Raw genomic sequence first — 17,528 nt, forward strand, 5'->3', positions numbered from 1 at the left:
GGCGTTCAATTGTTTGAACTTCCCCGCCCCCTAGCTCCGCCCCTCTTCCGCCCCCCCACCCCCAGCCCGGGGTCCTGGCCGACTCCCCCCCTTCTTTCCCCGCCCTCTTCTCCGCCCCACTGCCTAGTCCACCCAGCTCCCCGCCCACCCCCACCGCCCCGGCTTCTGGGCGGTCCTAGCCGCTCACCGCAAGAAGAAAAGCCACCCGTTCTCCCCCTCCCCTAGCTCCTAGCTCCTTTGCCCAGGAGCTGCCTTCATCGCAGTCACGCCCCTTCCTTCTGAGGAGCTTTCTAGCTGCCTAAGCTGGTAGACCTCCTGATTTATTCCTCCATCTCCGCTCCCTTTCGCCTCATCTTCTCTTAGTTCTCAGCGCCCCCTCCACCCCCACCTCCAGTCTGTCTCGCCTCCGACCATCCGCTGCTCCACCCGCCGGCCCGGTATCCTGCCTGTCCAGTGCCACCAAGGAGAGACCGGACGGAGCGGTGAGGAGGGGAGCAGCCGGGAGCTGGGGCTTCCCTCCTGCCTACCCCTGGCCTCTGGCCCGGGACCGAAGCCACTTGAGCGAGCAGAGTCGTCACCTTGTCTTCGTTTCCTTCAGGGGTAGGAGACGCGTGGTTACTTTTCGCGGGGAAATGGGGCAGGAATCCGTGGTGGCGTGAACTTGATCATAACCTCTGCGTGAGTGAGTCGATCTAGATTTGCGTGGGGATGCCTGTGTTCTACTTTCTTTGCAGCTGGCCACAAGTTTTCCGGGATGTGCAGTAAGTTAAATAGGTTAAAGAGTGTGCGCTCCTTTTCCCGTCCTACGGAGATGCGAATGGGTACCACTATTTGATGGCACTTTTACTTTCTTGCCTTCTGGGGTCCTTGTAGGTCTCTAGGTAATTAAACACAAAAGGAACTAAAGAGCAGAGGGAACTTGAAGTCTACGTTTAGATCATCTGGAATGTCTGGGTTTATCTCAGATTGTTAGATGCATTTTTCCTAAATGCTTGGGGTTGGGGTGGGAGCTCACACTCCTCTTCCCCGGGGCTGTGAATTCTTGAAATCTTAGCCTGGAGGAGTAATCTACAGTGCTATACTCTTTTAGGTATAAGGTGTGTGTGTGGTCATGAAGAAAGGGTTGCCCCTTATTTGCGTTATGGATATTAGTAATTAGTTTTGCCTGATATGCAGGTATCTTGAGGGTCCCAAGGCTGGGTCGCTGTACACAGATGCTTCAGGATCAGAACAGCTTTATCAGGGTAAGCCAATGAAGAGAAGAAAAGTGAGAGACAAAGTGACAGTCTCTGTAGACTGAGCAATCCCTGGTTAATTGCTGCTAGTAATAATTTAATAGTAATTTGCAGTAAAGGACTACATACGATTAAATGAGAGAGGAAAGGACAGTTTGTGAGAAATGGCATTTCCAATCTCTAACATGTATTTTAGAAGGGATTTTCTGACACCTTGGAGTATCTGATTTAGTTTTCCTTCCTCTTCGCTGTCCTCCCCCACCCCCATGAAGAGTGGAAATTGGGAGGCAGATTAAAGCTTTAAAAAATATAACCCTCTTCTCCCATTCAGAAAGGAAGATAATTAGTCACCATAATCTTCCCTAATGTGGGGCTAAGGGTATTTAAGTCTCCTTGAACTAGGCTTTGTGAAAAGTCCTTTCTCAGAACAGCCTTTGTGAAGCTTTCTGAGTTAGACCTTTCAGCACCCTCATTTAGTAGCTAAGAACAGTTTGAAATACCATTTTGGATGCTAGATAAATCTTCACCCATCTCCCACCTAACCTCCAATCTAGCAAACATGGCAAACTTACAAGAATGGTGGTGTTCAAAGACCAATTACCAAGATGTCTGCAACACATTGCTTATTGGGGAATAAATTATTTTCTTATATTTTTACCTGATTTAATTAGTTGATTTCAATGGGGGAAAAGAAAGCAGGAAGGAGGGAAGGAATGCTACAGGGTGACAATTTTAAAGGCTATCATATTTCAGATCAACTGAGAAGGAAAAGTTGGCCTGACGAAACTACATTTTGTAACTGGCCTGGGACATTTTAATAGCCAGGTGGTTGTAGAGTACTTGCATCTATTTACAGATGATAACTCAGGTTCCAGCTATTCTGTATGGGTTTATCCAGTGTCATTTACAGACACTTTCTGGCACTACATCATACTTCATTTTAAGATACTTCTTTCTTTGGAAAAGTCTGTGGCTCCGTAAAATTGAAAGCACTTTTTCTTACTTCATGGTCTAGATATGAAGTAAATCTCTAACCATGCTTATATGTAAAATAACTTTTGCTTGAAAGATCTGTTCACCTATGTAAAAGATTTTAGGGAATTTAAAAATTCACATTCAATACTGTTTTGGATTTGGAAATTGAAATCTCATTTCTGGTTTATGAAGTAGGATTTATTAGACTAATGCATTACCAAGGTGTTTTGTGGAGTTGCTTTTTATGAAGTTTTGTAAAGACCGAATCAGTCTCTTTCTAGAATGCCTTAGGAACAGTCTATTCAGAAAGCAGAGGGATGGATGCTATGACCTTGAGGTTCCGTTGAGTGCCAGAATTCTAAGTGGGTACATCTGCTTCTGTGCCTCTCCTAAGAGCCCTCTCCCAGGGCCTGTGCCTTCTTTAAAAGGGTGTCTTTGTAATTAAGCAGCCCTTCTCCCCCATCCCCCTTCTCGTCCTTTGATCAGCTTTTTTAAGGCCTTTTTTCCATTTTGGGGACAAGAGTTGTTTCTCACCCTCTCCTACTCCTTTCTTAAGGTTTCTTTTCCTTTCTCCCCACCAAAGTGCCCCAAAGTTCCCAGGATGGCTAGAAATTGTTTTGTTTTGTTGGGGTGGGGGTGTTACCAATGAGGAAGTGTTGATGATATAGTCCCTCTTGAGAAATGTTTGTGACCAGGTAGCCTCTTCCATGGAGACTGAGCATTTGGAATGCATGAGAACAGTTTATTCTTAGGGTCTGTCTGGAAGAAATTGTCCTTTGCACCCATTAAGCCCAGCTTAAACCTACTGAAAGGAGTGGAGAGAGGTGTGTGTGGTCGTAGCTGAGCCTTTTAGGATGGTAAATGGGTAAATGTTCCAAATCTCCTATTACATCACCTCTTTCCCTCATGGATTCAGGGGGTTTGGAGATCTGCTTGACAAGTTAATTAGCTTGGGACTAAACCAATTTGTTTAGAATTGTGCTCCATTGATTTCCTGTCCCCAGGAATTTTTGTTGCCGGTTTACTATGACGTGTTGTCTTTAGTCTTGCTTACTTCTTCGTTCTTTGCTTCCTTTTGTGGACTTTGGTCCAAAATCTAGGGTCCCACCCCTAAGTCAAAGGTTAGAATTTGGTCCCAAGAACTAAGGGGGGCATTAAACAAGCTGCCCATATGGCATTACTCTTCTCCATGGTGGGCTTCTGACCCCTTTTAAAACAGAGAAAGGAGGGCCATCTCCCTTTCCATACACGAAATCTGAACTAGGAAAGCAAAAAGGAAAAAGAAGAAAAATAGGAGGTCGTTTGTTTTATAAAAGAATCCACTACCGTTTTCTTTGAAAGAACTAGCTTTCCTAGTTAGTGTCTTTGAACTATGACTTGATATGTAAAAATTCACTCTAACTGAGACTGCTCAGAAACATATTTATTGCATAAAGGCTTTAGAATTTTGTTGTAATGATTATTGCTTGAATAAGCGAGGCCATTATTTGGTCTTGGAAATTTTTTTGTTACATGGCATGGAGTTAATTGTCTAAATCATCCTGACTTGTAACAATGCTGGCCACATTTAGCCTCAGCATATATCCACTCATAGAAGAAAGCTAGTATGACTTTCTGAAACAATATCAGACTTGGTGGATTTTGAGAAGTCTAAATGGGCCTCTATCCCGTATAGGTAGAAGATTTAAATTCCAGTTGTTGTATTTGAATAACCCAAGGATTTGGAAATTTTTTTTTCTGGTAGTCTGTTCATGTATCTAGTAAGGCTGACAAAAATAATAGCAACTGATGCCATTTTAAATTAAAAAAATGCACAATAAGTTTTCCTTGTGAGCCTGTTAGTGAGTGGGACTTGGTTCTGAGCCCAACTCTAAGTTTGCCACCCTTCTCTTTCAATTGTGGGGGATCGGACAGGGTGATTTTGAGAACCAGTTATCAAAAGTTTAGGGTTCTCTAATTAGGCCTCGATTTCTGATGTTAATGTGAATGATTCCTACTAAATGAGGTGCAGCAGTTGTTAGAAATACAATCATGTAGTCACATGGATATATTAAGAAAAACCCTCTAAGGATATATCAATAATCAATATATTGATATAAATGCGTTGTGTTTTGTATTTTAGCAACATATCGAATTAAAAAGCTAAGACCCTGCCCAAAACTTCATCAAGAATCCCAACATCCTAACAGATCACCTGCTTTCACTTTTTGTAGTTCCTTTCAAGTCCTTGTTTCCGTGCTAATATGAATTTTACAGAGTGAGAGTCCTAGAAGTGTACACTGTTGCTTTTAAATTTTGAAAAAGAGCCCACCTAAGACTTAGCTTTGTAAATCTATGTGAAGGAATGAAGTCAGAATCTGAGTATATGTGAGGAATCAAATGCCAGGAGAAACTAACAGATTTAATAAGTAATCCCTAATCCATTTCTGTAATATAGGGTGTTCATGTATCTAGCAAGGCTTTTAAGTGTACTCCCTTGATATCCTATTACCCTTCTCCCATTCTTTTTAAGCAAAAGGAAAACTAGAGTTTACTGTTTACTTTGTCTAAATCATTAGGAATGATTAAGTCACTGTATCATGGTATCCCTTCAGGAGAGTACAAATATGGGTATACTATGAAATCTCCCAAACAAGAAAGAAAAAGCAAGAGAACACAAAATTTTTAATAGCTTTGAAATCAATATTAAACTAGAATAAATAATAGTAAGGAAACTAAGGGCTTTAGATAATTAAATAAAAGACATCGGGAGTAAGCAGGATGACCCACACATAAGAGATTCTTCGTTTGAGGCTTTACTATACAGTGACAGTTCAGTTACATGGTCCTTTAATTTTCCTTTGATAGGCTTTTCATAAATTAGATTAAATTTCATTTAACCAGAATAGGAAAGTGAAATATGAGTTTTTAGTAATCAGAAAGTACCAAGTCAAATATAGGAACTTTTTAAATGATATGTGTTCATGGGAAAAATGCAGATGGATGTATCTGCTAACATCTCCTAAGGTGATTTTTGAAAATCTGCTTAAGAAAAAAAAAAAAAAACAAAACTCTGTAGGCTGCCCTTGACATTTGTTAAGTCACTTTCACTATTGCCCCAACTCATGAAATATCATTAGACTGCATGACTTGAAGCCAGGCTGTGAGTTTCTCTGCCCAACCCTTTGACTTGCCATGTGACCAAGGGTAAATGAATTAGCTGCTCTGAGCTTCAGTTACCCTTCTGGGAAGCAAGGATATTAATATTTCACAGAGGTGTTTAGGCATGCTTCATATTGGGCACATGCTTTGAGGTCATTGGATGAAAGGTGTCTGCATGATGGCCGAGCAGGCTTATTATAGGGTCCTGAGCAGGTGTTCACTTTTAATGAGCTTTTTCTCTTTTATAACATCCAGAGCCCTTTGGTGCCTCAATTGCCGTACTGACTATAATTGATTGTCCCAACATTTGTATTATTCGTCCTCTTGACTTTTATAAAAAAAATTACAACATTGTCATTTATATGATAAGTTGGGGTTCTAATCAGAGGACTCCAGCATCTGCTGGGGTGGTGAAAAATAGCTGCAAAAAGAGACATTAGTTGGAATGTGCCATGGAGATCATTGAGTTCTTCAAAGTTCTTACAAAAAATTAAAGAGTAAAGAAAATTTCTGCATGTATCTCTGTGTGTGGATGTGTGTGTGTGTTTTAAGGGAGAAAGTTTTGAGTAATATTTGTTTGTGACACATACTGATGATAGCCAGTAACTGAAACCCAGCCATTGTAGTGTTTTATACACAGCTGGTTTTTATTAATGATGGAATATTTATGCTTGCTGTACAATTCGTGGCTCATTTCCATGTGTATGTCAGAACTTAAATACCCCCCAAAGCAACATTAAGATAACATTAAATATAAATGTGGCCAAGCTAGAAAGGGTGGATTGGGGGAGTCCTCTTTATCCTTATTGATGTTGCTTCAGATCACAATAACTGCCTCCCAACTTTAGGCATTGATGCTGATCTTTATTTTTTCCCTTTATATATCCTGTAGTATACTTCAAATTTTGATCCTTTTGATATGGACAAATGATCGCCTCCCCCCACTCATAATGCAGATGAAACTGATGTATGTGTTTTTTAAGAGCATATTTTCCCTGCACATGCTTCTCATTATCTGAGAGGCCTGGACTCAATCAGTAAAGGAGCAGAGAAACCACATAATTGAAAGGAGAATGACGGTGGTGCATACTTGGAATATTTGTGGGAAGGAGATTGCTGACATCAGAAAATGTAGTGGCCTGAGTGTTAACAGCATTGAAGAGAAATAAGCTTTCTGTGTTTCTGTGCATTGAGAATTATTTTTAAGGGGATAAAAATATGGGCCAGGTTTGACATCCTTTTATGAAGTTGCCCTGGAAACTTTGATGAAGGTTGTTATAGAATGGTTCAATTAAAACCTTCCCCATTAGGAAGCTAATTAGTACATCACTTACTCATTTTGGTTGTTTTCAAGGGGCATGGATGTGCATTGAATTAATGACATTATTTTTCATTTGATAGCAAAGATAAAAATCACAGATGGGGAAAATTATTTAGATTGCCTATTTTGAAGAAATCTAATTTCCTCTTTATTACATTTAGGTTTTCAGTTCAGATTTTTCTTTCACTCTGTTTATATACAGTGATCACATTTTAGTTTAGTAGCCAGTTTTACTTTGTGGATCATGGGCTGTAAACCAAAGCTTATTAGTTTGAGTTTCCCATATGAATTGGAGAAATACAACAAATGACGACAAACCATTTTATTAAGGTAACATTTGCGTTCTTTTCTCCTACAATTAGTTTCTCTTTGCTGTGTGTGTGTGTGTGTGTGTGTGTGTGTGTGTGTGTGTGTGTGTGTGTGTGCGTGTGTGTGTGTGTGTGTTTGGTGGAGGCAAATTGCTTTCTTAGGAAAAAAAAAAATTTGGAGCTAAGAAAAATTTGATGACCGCCCCCCTTACTCCCTAGAATATTTTGTCTGCCTCAGGCTCTCAGCTTGGCTTCCATTAGGACACTGTGATGACTTTTCCGACCTGGTACTTTTTGTGAGTTTGCTAAGTGGTTCTCCCATGGCAGCCTGAAGTAGAGTGGTTATGATGGGAATTGGAGTGCAGAATTTCTAGCATGTTCTTTCTACTGTACTCCATCTTATTTAGGGAAATGAATCCTTGCTTCTGAGGGTTGAAGGCCATTTGCAATAGAATAAGTGTCCTGTAGTTAAATAAATATGTAATATGGGTCTGCTGTGGTCCTCCTTTCCCTTGTAACTAGTAGGGGACAGTCATTCTGTACATATATTCCCTGATGCTATATGACCTGTGCCTGCACCAGTTTCGAAGAGTAAGTGGGGACATTGGCTGGGTTATCTGAGAGTAAGTGGGGACATTGGCTGGGTTATCTGATTTGTAGTTTAATTGATTCCGCCTTAGCCCTTCCTGAGAAATCAGGGTCTAGAATTTTGTTTTTCAGTAGCAACTCAGTGAAGACAGGTTCCTGGGGCTTGCAAATCAGAGGGAGGAGAAGCGGCTGCCTTTGGGGAGTGACTCAGGCCCTTTGGTATGAAGATACGAAATGCTGGCTTCTGTCCATGCACCTGCTGGGTGCCACACCTGTAGTCAGCACCTGAGCCCCACTCAGACAGAAAAACCAGACTGAAGGCAAATGGAGCTCCCTTCAAAACGGGTTCAACAAAACGGAGAGCTCCTGATTATGTTAGCAAAGCACCGCTGTGAATGATTACATTGAGCCATTGCAGTGTTGGTATGGGGAAACGTCTTAGATATTTTCTTATAGGTGCAGTGCACTGGCTTGCTCAAGAGACTGTTGAAGTCCCAGAGGAATTTGCTTTCCTGATGAATTTCTCCTGGGAACTGTCGTCTTAATAATTGGAGAGTTCTGTAGAAGTTTGTGTCTAGTCACACAGCATGGGGCAGGAAGTCACAAGAGTTGGGTTCTGATCCTGGCCCCACGAGTAAGTCAGAGTGAAACCTTGGTCAAATTAATTATCAAAAACTATCTGTCCTGGACTTAAGCTTCTCCTGTTAATAAAATGGAATTAATTACATCAGGCTTTATTTCCTTACAGAGCTGCGGAGAAGGACAAATAAGATAACAGAAGTGAAAGCTTCTGTCTCCTTAGAAGAAAGGCTGAGAAACTTAAGGTAAGAGTATTATTGTTATCGCTATTCTGTGTCTTTCATTCCTTTTCATCTCTTTCTGTTGCCTCTAGCAGAGTCTTTGGAAAGTTATTTACTCAATAGGCAGTTATTAAGCACCTAATGTTTTAGATGTTGGGAAGTATACAGAGGAAATCATGCACTCAGCCCATGCCCTCTGAGATCACAATTTCCATTTCTGGCTCAGCCTATCATAATGATTTCTATTGGGGATTCGCTGATGGCTCAGGTGATAAAGAATCTGTCTGCAATGCAGGTGACCCGGGTTCCATCCCTGGGTTGGGAAGATCCTTGGAGTAGGGAATGACTACCCACTCTAGTATTCTTGGCTGGAGAATTCCATGGACAGAGGAGCCTGGTGGGATACAGTCCATGGGGTCGCAAAGAGTCAGACATGACTGAGGGTAACATTTTCACTTCACTTCAACCTGGATACTTGGAAGCATAAAAGAATAAGAATGAACTTTCTTCTCTGCATTGCAAGTGGGGACTTCTGACCCTGGAGCAGTGTCAGGTCTTGATTAAAGGTATATGGGGGAAAAGCCATTCAGTACATAAGGGAATTTCTCTCTCACTCTCACATTTGCAAAGCACCTGACTCTTTAATGATCACTTTTTTGAGAAGTCTATCCTTAGCTTCATCCTTGTTCTGTTCTGCTCCTATTCTATATGATCCAGCCCACTCTTTGACCTTAGCTTTTACCATATGCTAATGACTCTGGAAGATATATATCAACCTATTTTTGACTCCTCCTTTTTCAACTTCCCCAACATTGGTTATCAGATTCCACCTCTCCTACTCAGCTCATGGGATTTTTCCCTGTAGGAAGTTTTGCTCAGGTGGCCCAGAGTTTTCTTTTTGTGCAGCATCCTCTGCATTGCCTGAGCTATCTGCTCAGACCTCTGGTTTCCCATTGAATTGTGCCCCCTCTGCTTGACTGGGAACTCCTTGAGGACTAGACTCCATATTACTTCCTTTTTTTTTTTTTAATCCATTCTAGGGCCTATTCTGGAGAAGGCAATGGCAACTCACTCCAGTACTCTTGCCTGGGAAATCCCATGGACGGAGGAGCCTGGTAGGCTGCAGTCCATGGGGTTGCAAAGAGTCAGACACGACTGAGCAACTTCACTTTCACTTTTCACTTTCATGCACTGGAGAAGGAAATGGCAACCCACTCCAGTATTCTTGCCTGGAGAATCCCAGGGATGGGAGCCTGGTGGGCTGCTGTCTATGGGGTCGCACAGAGTCGGACATGACTGACGTGACTTAGCAGCAGCAGGGCCTATTCAGTGCCTGGCTATAGTAAAGTGAAAGAAAGTGAAAGTTGCTCAGTTGTGTCCGACTCTTTGCGACTCCGTGGACTATACATTCCATGGAATTCCCCAGGCCATGATACTAGAGTGGGTAACCCTTCCCTTCTCCAAGGGATCTTCCCAACCCAGGGATCGAAACCAGGTCTCCGCATTGCAGGTAGATTCTTTACCAGCTGAGCCAGGGGGGAAGCTGGCTGTAGTAAGTGCTCAATAAATGTTTGTGGAAAATATGGTGCAATAAGTATTGTAATAGAGATGTGTCCAAAGTCCAGCGAGGAGACTGAGAAGAGAGAATTAATTTTCCACATTGAGCAGAGTTGGAGGCAAGGGGAAGAAGGAGATGGATTGGGAAAATTCTTCAAGGAGAAGATGGAGAGAGAGGAACTGCCGTCGTCTGAAAGCTCTGACTGAGCAGCCCAGAAAGAAATGCTTGCTGTGTCTGCTTTTGCTAAGCCAGGGGCATCTCTGTCCTGTTGCCTCCTCTGTCTTAAGACTGGATGACTTTTATGGTTGGATCTGCAAATAAACCTCCGTCTATAACACATTGACCATGTAAGACAGGTGCCACTTACTCATATAATATTAAACAAGACTGACCTTAAATGTGCCTCAAAACTGTGGTTGAAAATAGAGATACATACACAGACTCATTGGTCATGTGCACTTATTTCTATATAGCAAAATAGCCTTTAAAATATATTGAAGATTGGTTCTGAAAATTAACAGATTTATTTCTCAGAACGTACCATGTTGGGTCGCTGGAACTGAATGTTTTTGAGCTGTCAGATCTTTCCAAGGGCAAAAATGAAACATGATATAAGCCATTACAGGCCATGAACCTGTTCTCACCCACCTGATGCTTTTACTAATTAGCTTCTTGGCTGAGTGGCAATTTGGGGCAAGTGCGTGCAAGCTGGATTCACAGGGGAACCCACATTCCACTCTGCCATTTCGCAAGCCACTAGGATACTACGCTGGCTTCTTTCCCTCCCAGGAGTCCTGCTCTGCCCTGGTGGAAGAATGGGAGCAGAAGAACTTTTCATTAAATGAAGGAGAGATTTCATGGGGCTTTGGTGTTTTGTTAGTTTTATTTATTTATTTTTTTTTGGTGAGTTGTCTGAAAACATTCATGTTCCTTGACCCATTAATTTCACTTCTGGGACTCTATTATTAGGGAACAATCCAAAATATTGAAAAAAGGCTAAATTACAAAGACGATCTTGTCACATTATTTAGCAGAAAGTGAAAAAGTAATTTAAATCTCTTAATAATTGGAGAATGGATTAGGGAATCTCGGTGCACTCATTTAATAGACATTGAATTGTTTGTTAAGAAGTCTATGCCACAACATAGAGAAAGTGCTCATGATTAAGTGAAATGGAGGAGCCAAAATGATACTTATGTTAATATTTCATTGCTTTGTGAAAAATACAAAAACACATAGAAATAAACTACAGATAATATTTTATAATGCTAACAATGCTTGGGCTGAGGTGCTGGGATTATGAGTGTTTTTTTTTTCTCTTTGTTATCAGTATTTTCATATTGTGCTTATATTATTATACTTGTAAAATAAAAATGGGTAGTATGCCGCTGAAAACAGGAGATTGGTAAAGCTGGCAAGTTTCAGGTATATTCTTAACCTTTTCTCAGTTTATGCTCAATCTGATTCCATGGACTGCTTATACTTTTTCTGAGGCAAGAAGAAATGGGATGTGATGGTGTAATCTATTCCTCCCTTGGAATGGGTCTGTGTGGAGGGGAGTGGAGGGTGGTAGCATCAGGATTCTCCTTGTTAGTGTTTCACTGCTCATGTACTCTTTAGGGTTAATCACCTTTGTTGACTATTACCTTGTTCAAGTTGATTGTTTTAGAATCTGGAAGAGTAAAACTGCTACCAAATTGACCATGCCTTGAGTTACCATTTGAGAAACAGTTAACTGACACTGATCCTAAGATTTGGAAATGCCAAGGACCCACTGTGATTCTTAAAATAATTTTCCAACCTAATCTAGATAGAAGTAGAGATAGGAGCAAAGAGGTGGGCCCAACTCATAACCTGTTCTTAAACTAGTGCTAGACTTAAGCCGCAGTAAGTACCAAGTTGGTACGATGTTGACAAGACCTGAAACAGAGGCCTGGAAATATTGATCAGTGGAGATTCCTATTACTCTCCAACCTACCTGCATATCATGGCCTAAAGAGGAGAGATTTTGCCAGGTCCTTCTGCCATACCTCTGGCTAAATATATCCCTCTTATGTCTTTGAATTTTCCCTCCTCCCGTTAACATTTTACTTCCAGTGGACTTGGAAAATTGATGGTAGCATTAAGCCAGATTTATAATCTCTTAAAACCAGAGTCAATTCAATTTAATGAATATTTATTAAGAATCTTCAATGTACAAGCTAATATACTACATAATATATTATAGTACGAATGTGCATGCTAAGTCACTTCAGTCATGTCCAACTCTTTGTGACCCTATGGACTGTAGCCCGCCAGGCTCCTCTGTCCAAGGGATTCTCCGGGCAAGAATCCTGGAGTGGGTTGCCATTTCCTTCTCCAGGGGATCTTCCTGACCCAGGATCAAGCCTCTCTTAGTGTCTCCTGCATTGGCAGGCAGGTTCTTACCACTAGCACCACCTGGGAAGCCCATATATTGTAGTGGAAGAGCTGTTACCCTAGGAATAATAAAACCTGCATTCTGGCCCTGGCTCTGATCACTTTTAAGCTCTGACATCTTCATCTTTAAAAAGAGAGGTTTAGACTTCCAGATGGTCTTCCAAGAGTCTTTCTAGTTCTGGCCTTCACTTATTTAAGGGTGTGGGCATAGAAGATTTGAGTTGCAAATAAAAGGTTTAAAAAAAAAAAAACTTTCTTCATAAAATAACTGTACTATGCTAGAAAAAGACCACTTTGAAATAGTAATAGTAATAGCTAACTTTTATTGAGCCTTTACAATGTACTGGGCTCTGGGCTTAGCACTTTATATAGATTACTTCCCTTAATCTTTATAACAACCATATGAGGCATGAGCACCATTAGCCCTATTTTGCAGATGATGAAATTGAGACTTGGGGAGACTGAGAGACATGGGTGAGGTCAGTTGGTAAACCATAGATCGAGGATTTGGATTTGGGCAGTGTGATTCTGGACCCAGGCTCTTAATCATGATATTTATACTGCCTGCCCATTACCCACTGAAAGTTTTAGGGATAACCTGCAAAGGGACCATTGTTTCTTACCTGCCAAAGGAAGCAAATTAGTAGCTTGCATTTCAAGAGCCTTGGGAAAGGCATTCTGTAGAACACTTCAGGCCACAATATGGACCAACGTGAGAGGACATGAGAGAATTCAATGGCTTGTGTGGCATCTTTATGTGGGAGGTTGTGTGTCTGTGTGTGTGTTATGCACAAATACATGCACACAGGTATGGGGAAAACTTTGAACTGGCTTCCTTCCATTTAGCTGGAAGTAAAATGGTATGAAACAAGTTGACCAAGATTTAGCAGAGAAACAGGTTCCCTAGACTCAGCTTCTTCATCCTGGTTGGTAGAGTGAGGGATGAGGGCAGAATCGGAGGAGGAGGTAGAAGGGATAGAAAGAAGATCTTATAGGCAGATTTCAAAATTTATGTGAAGGGTTGGAATTTGGTGTGTCCTGGCCACGTTGATTTTCTGGGACTTAGCTTGGGAAACACCTTGGTGGTTTCATTTTGGCTCACTCTCTCAGGTACACTGGGGGTGGCCGATGACTGCAAATGCAGTGAGAACTTAGCTGGGCCTTGCTGCCCTGTTGTTGTTACAAAAGAGTTGAATATATAGATTCAAATTGCATTTTTAAAGAGAGAACCACGGAAATCCTTTCCTCCCCTATCAAATATCCTCAGGGACAGTCTGTTTGTACAGGAGAAACAAGGTTATTTTATTGATTGAAGATGATATCAGACCCTTGGCAGTGGCATGATTAAAGCTGAGGGCAGATAAAAGTTTGCAAAGTTCACACTATTTTAGTTCTTGCGCATGAGACAAGGAATCTTCCTATCTTTTCTCTAATAAAAAAATGGAGTAGTGTTTTCCTTCTTATGTGACTCTGAACATGTAGATGAATATAAGTTTTGGAGGGGAAAAAAATCAGTAAACTGGAAAGGAATCAGCAAAGCTTTTTTCTTAGACTGATTTCTTTTCCTCTTTTAAACAGAAACAAAAAGGCCAGGGGGCGGGGTGCTGGGAAGGGACAGTCTGTCTAGTTGACACAAAGTGATTTGGGTTTTGAAAAGGATATGGAGGAGAAGGGACAAAATTGAAGGAAGAGAGCAAGATGTTGGATAAGTTTTCTTGGTGAGGAACTGGGTGTTAGGAGCAAGCCAGGCAAAATCAGCATGAAGAATCTAAATAGTCCTGGAAAAGAGTCGTGGTGGTTTCTCACCAGGGGCTCAAGTTTAAAACCCTGTTTTCTGTGTGTTTCGTTTGGAAAAAAAAAAAAGACAACTGTTTTGTTCAAACTTGGGCAATAGAAACACAGCAGTTATTTACCATTGCTCTGTTAGCAGTCCAGCATTGATTCCAATTAAAAGTTGTTCCTCTGCTTTTGAAATTAGGGGAGACACCCTAAAACAATTACCTTGCATAATTTTGCTTTTTGATTGTCATTATATATTGGACCAAGACAAGATGGAAAGACAAATATCCGTGTTTGTTCACTCTATATCTGTTCTCTTTATTTTTGGCAACATTGCAAGGAAATAATGTTAAATTAATCACTGTGCGGTTTTGTAGATTTTTTTTTTCCAACTTGGATGTTTTGGACATGCTCCCAAAGCACAGGGACGCGGGTGTGCTTCCTTTGCATTGCTTTGCTCCTCAAATGGCGTCCGTGGTGCAGATTAAAGGCTTTCCTTTAAGTGATATGAGTGAGTCATGGCTAGTCCAGGGCAGAAAATAGGAATGTAGATCATGTGCCTCTCACCTCAACCCCTCAGTTTCATAACCATTTTGGTTGGACCTGCAGGGCTTTTTGCTGAGGGTCAAAGGAGTCATTCGAAGTGAGGGCTCTCAAATCGATATCTGGTGGGCATTTGCATCTAGTCTCTATAATGTGAGTCTAGTAGTTTCTTTGCGTGGAGACACTGGGGCACTGAGAAAGCAAGTGGAGCCATCTTCTCAGAGAAGAGTTGCTGCTGTGTGTGGAGAAGGGCCATCACTTTTGCTACTCTAGTAAGAATGGATGGACTGGTGATCAGATTGTAAGCTCTGTGAGGGCAGGAACTATATATTGTGTGTCATTTCTGTCCCTCATTGTGTCTAGTGTGAGGCTGGCAAATATCTGGAATAGCCAGGATGCAACAAATACTTAATGGCTTGGTTGACAAGAAGTTGGGATTTTCTTCTGGCCCTCTGAGCCTGTAGCTGTTAATTGGGAGCTTCACCAAGTATTCTTTTTTTTACTAAAATCTACTTTCTGATGACTGCTTTCCCTTCCGGGATGTGGGCCAATGAGCCCCACTTACCTCCCCTGCTATTGATAGCAGTTTAAAGGTCGCACTCTCAAGGTGATGGCAGTTACAGCTTTTGTCATCACCTACCATTCCAACTCCATGGTTGCTCAGCCGGTAAAGAATCTGCTTGCAATGCAGGAGACCTGGGTTCGATCCCTGGGTTGGGAAGATTCCCTGGAGAAGGAAATAGCAACCCACTCCAGTATTCTTGCCTGGAAAATCCTATGGACAGAGAAGCCTGTGGGCTACAGTCCATGGTGTCGCAAGAGTCAGACATGACTTAGTGCCTAAACTACCATTCCAACTCAGAATGGGAGCAATAGCTCCTGAGGGCTGTGAGGCTATGACAGAGCCATCTTGCACATTTCTATCTCCAGGAGACTGGCTGGCCTCCTGAATACAGCCACCAGAGTGAGATTGCCTTTTGTCCTTGTGGAAATGGACTCTGCCACTCACATAAAAGGCAAAAAAATTAAAAAAAAAATGGGAGGAGAAGTCATCCCCTTGGAAGAACTGGTTTGGTTAACTGTTGGCCATTGGTGGCAAAATAGAAACGACATTTTTGTTTCTCCCCCTCCCCCTCCTGACCATTTCAGAGTGACCAGTGGTTGGACTCTTGGCGACGCTTACCCTGAACCTGAGTGTTAGGGCAGAGGGAATCTACTGTTGCGGTTTCTGGAGCTGCTCATAAGCAAGAATTCCCTATCCTGAGCAAGGCTTTAAGCCTAAAAGAAAGCAGAAATAGGTATGGACCATCAGTGTGCGTGGGTGCCAGTGTGTGTGTGTGAACCTGTGTGTGTACGGGGTGGGGTGGGTGTGGGGTGGGAGGGGGTGGTGTGCTCTCTAGAGTCTGGGGCAGCTCACTGTCTGGATCTCCCTGCCTTGCAGGAGGGGTTTCTGAGTGGTGTTGTTTTAACCATACACACTCCCATTTCTATTTTTCTTTTGACAGAGGAGAAGTAATTTGGTAATCATCTTTCCAGTTTAAGGCACCAAGAGAGATTTATGTTATACTTGTCAGCCTAATAGAAAATATCAGTCTGACAGTTGAAATACAGGAATCCCTGAGGGTCATTAGCAGGGAGGGAAAGGGGACTTAAGGGCAGGTTGCTCAGCCCCTTGGTATATGCTTTCCCCAAGAATCTGATGAATGGGATTTAAAGGGGGCCTCTGGAAGGTTAACCGTGGAGTCAAACTGCTCAATAGAACAATTAGAAACCAGGTAGCAGTAATCAGAAAAGTTGAAAAGGAAGGGGGACGACCTTTCTCCAGCTACCACACACATCTTTTGGGTCAGTCCCTATAAGATTGAAGGCAAAGGGGATCATGTTTCCAGAGACACTGGAAACTATTTCATATCATAGAAATCAGGACCTGGAAGCCAGGAGTCCAAAGTTCTCCTCTAGGAACCTGAGGCTCAGGTTGACCTAACTGTGACTTGGCGTGACATCATGTCCATTCTCCAACACTACTTAAGATCCTTGGGGTGAAAGTTTTCACTACTAAAGCTTAGTATCAAATTGCAGGACTTAACATGACAGACAGATTCTGTCCCAAGATTTAATGGGCTTCTAATGAATTTGTGGATACTATACTACTATCAGAGGCACATTTCAAATGAAAGAGGGCTTCCCCTTTAAACTCCTCGTACCCAACAACAACAACAACAAATGCTCAATGACTATTCCTGGATGGCTGAAAGAGAAACTTTGTCAATAACAGTTATCCCAAGCTCTTCTCTTATTAAGCCAAGGAGCATCCAAAATGGACAATACAAAAAAGGATTAAAAAAAATGTTTCAGGGTTTTATGAGATCAGAGAAAAAGATTTGCATCAAGCAGAGATCATTTCTATCTGGTACAACCAAGCGCTCTCATCACTTTTTATTTATCTTAGTTATCATTTGACATTTTGTAGCTCCCTCCACATGCTGAACTGTTTTACAGATCCTGCCTATGGGGTAATTTCCTGCCCCTGCTGCCACAACCTTAGGAGTTGAATTTTTCATTTCAATAGAATACAGAGAGATGAACTTGATAAGGGCCTAGGAAAATTGCACTCTCTGACAACCTCACTTGACTGCTTCAGGTTTCCCCAGTGCTTTTAGGAGTTAAGAGTGAATACTTAACCCAGGCTAAAAGTAAAAGTGGAAACAGAGGGCTCGTATGCCTCCAAGTTCCTCCTCATGTTAATGCTAGAGCCAAAAGTGGTCAACAAATTAACTGATTAATTCTGGATTCAGTTCTCTACTTGATCTCTGCAGAGAAATCCTCACCCCCCCCAAATACTCATTTTCTCCCCCTTTAGAG

At 41.8% G+C, this 17,528-nt stretch overlaps 1 protein-coding gene across 10 annotated transcripts in view; it reads left to right on the plus strand.

Moving 5' to 3' along the window:
• The first annotated feature begins 223 nt into the window (after positions 1-223).
• AMOT (angiomotin) overlaps positions 224-17,528 on the plus strand; it is a 66,927-nt gene continuing 49,622 nt past the window's right edge. For 4 of the 10 annotated variants that reach the window (XM_060407641.1, XM_027963371.2, XM_042242445.1 and 1 more), the window contains exons 1-3: positions 224-600; positions 8,317-8,392; positions 15,816-15,964. The gene's annotated coding sequence lies outside the window, so the exon portion shown is untranslated. Of the gene's footprint in view, positions 8,203-8,316; positions 8,393-15,815; positions 15,965-17,528 lie in introns of all 10 variants that reach the window. The other 6 variants (XM_042242444.2, XM_027963372.2, XM_060407640.1 and 3 more) reach the window with 6 other exon arrangements.

The sequence above is a fragment of the Ovis aries genome, chromosome X (assembly GCF_016772045.2).
Source record: "Ovis aries strain OAR_USU_Benz2616 breed Rambouillet chromosome X, ARS-UI_Ramb_v3.0, whole genome shotgun sequence".
Classification (NCBI taxonomy): Eukaryota; Metazoa; Chordata; class Mammalia; order Artiodactyla; family Bovidae; genus Ovis; species Ovis aries.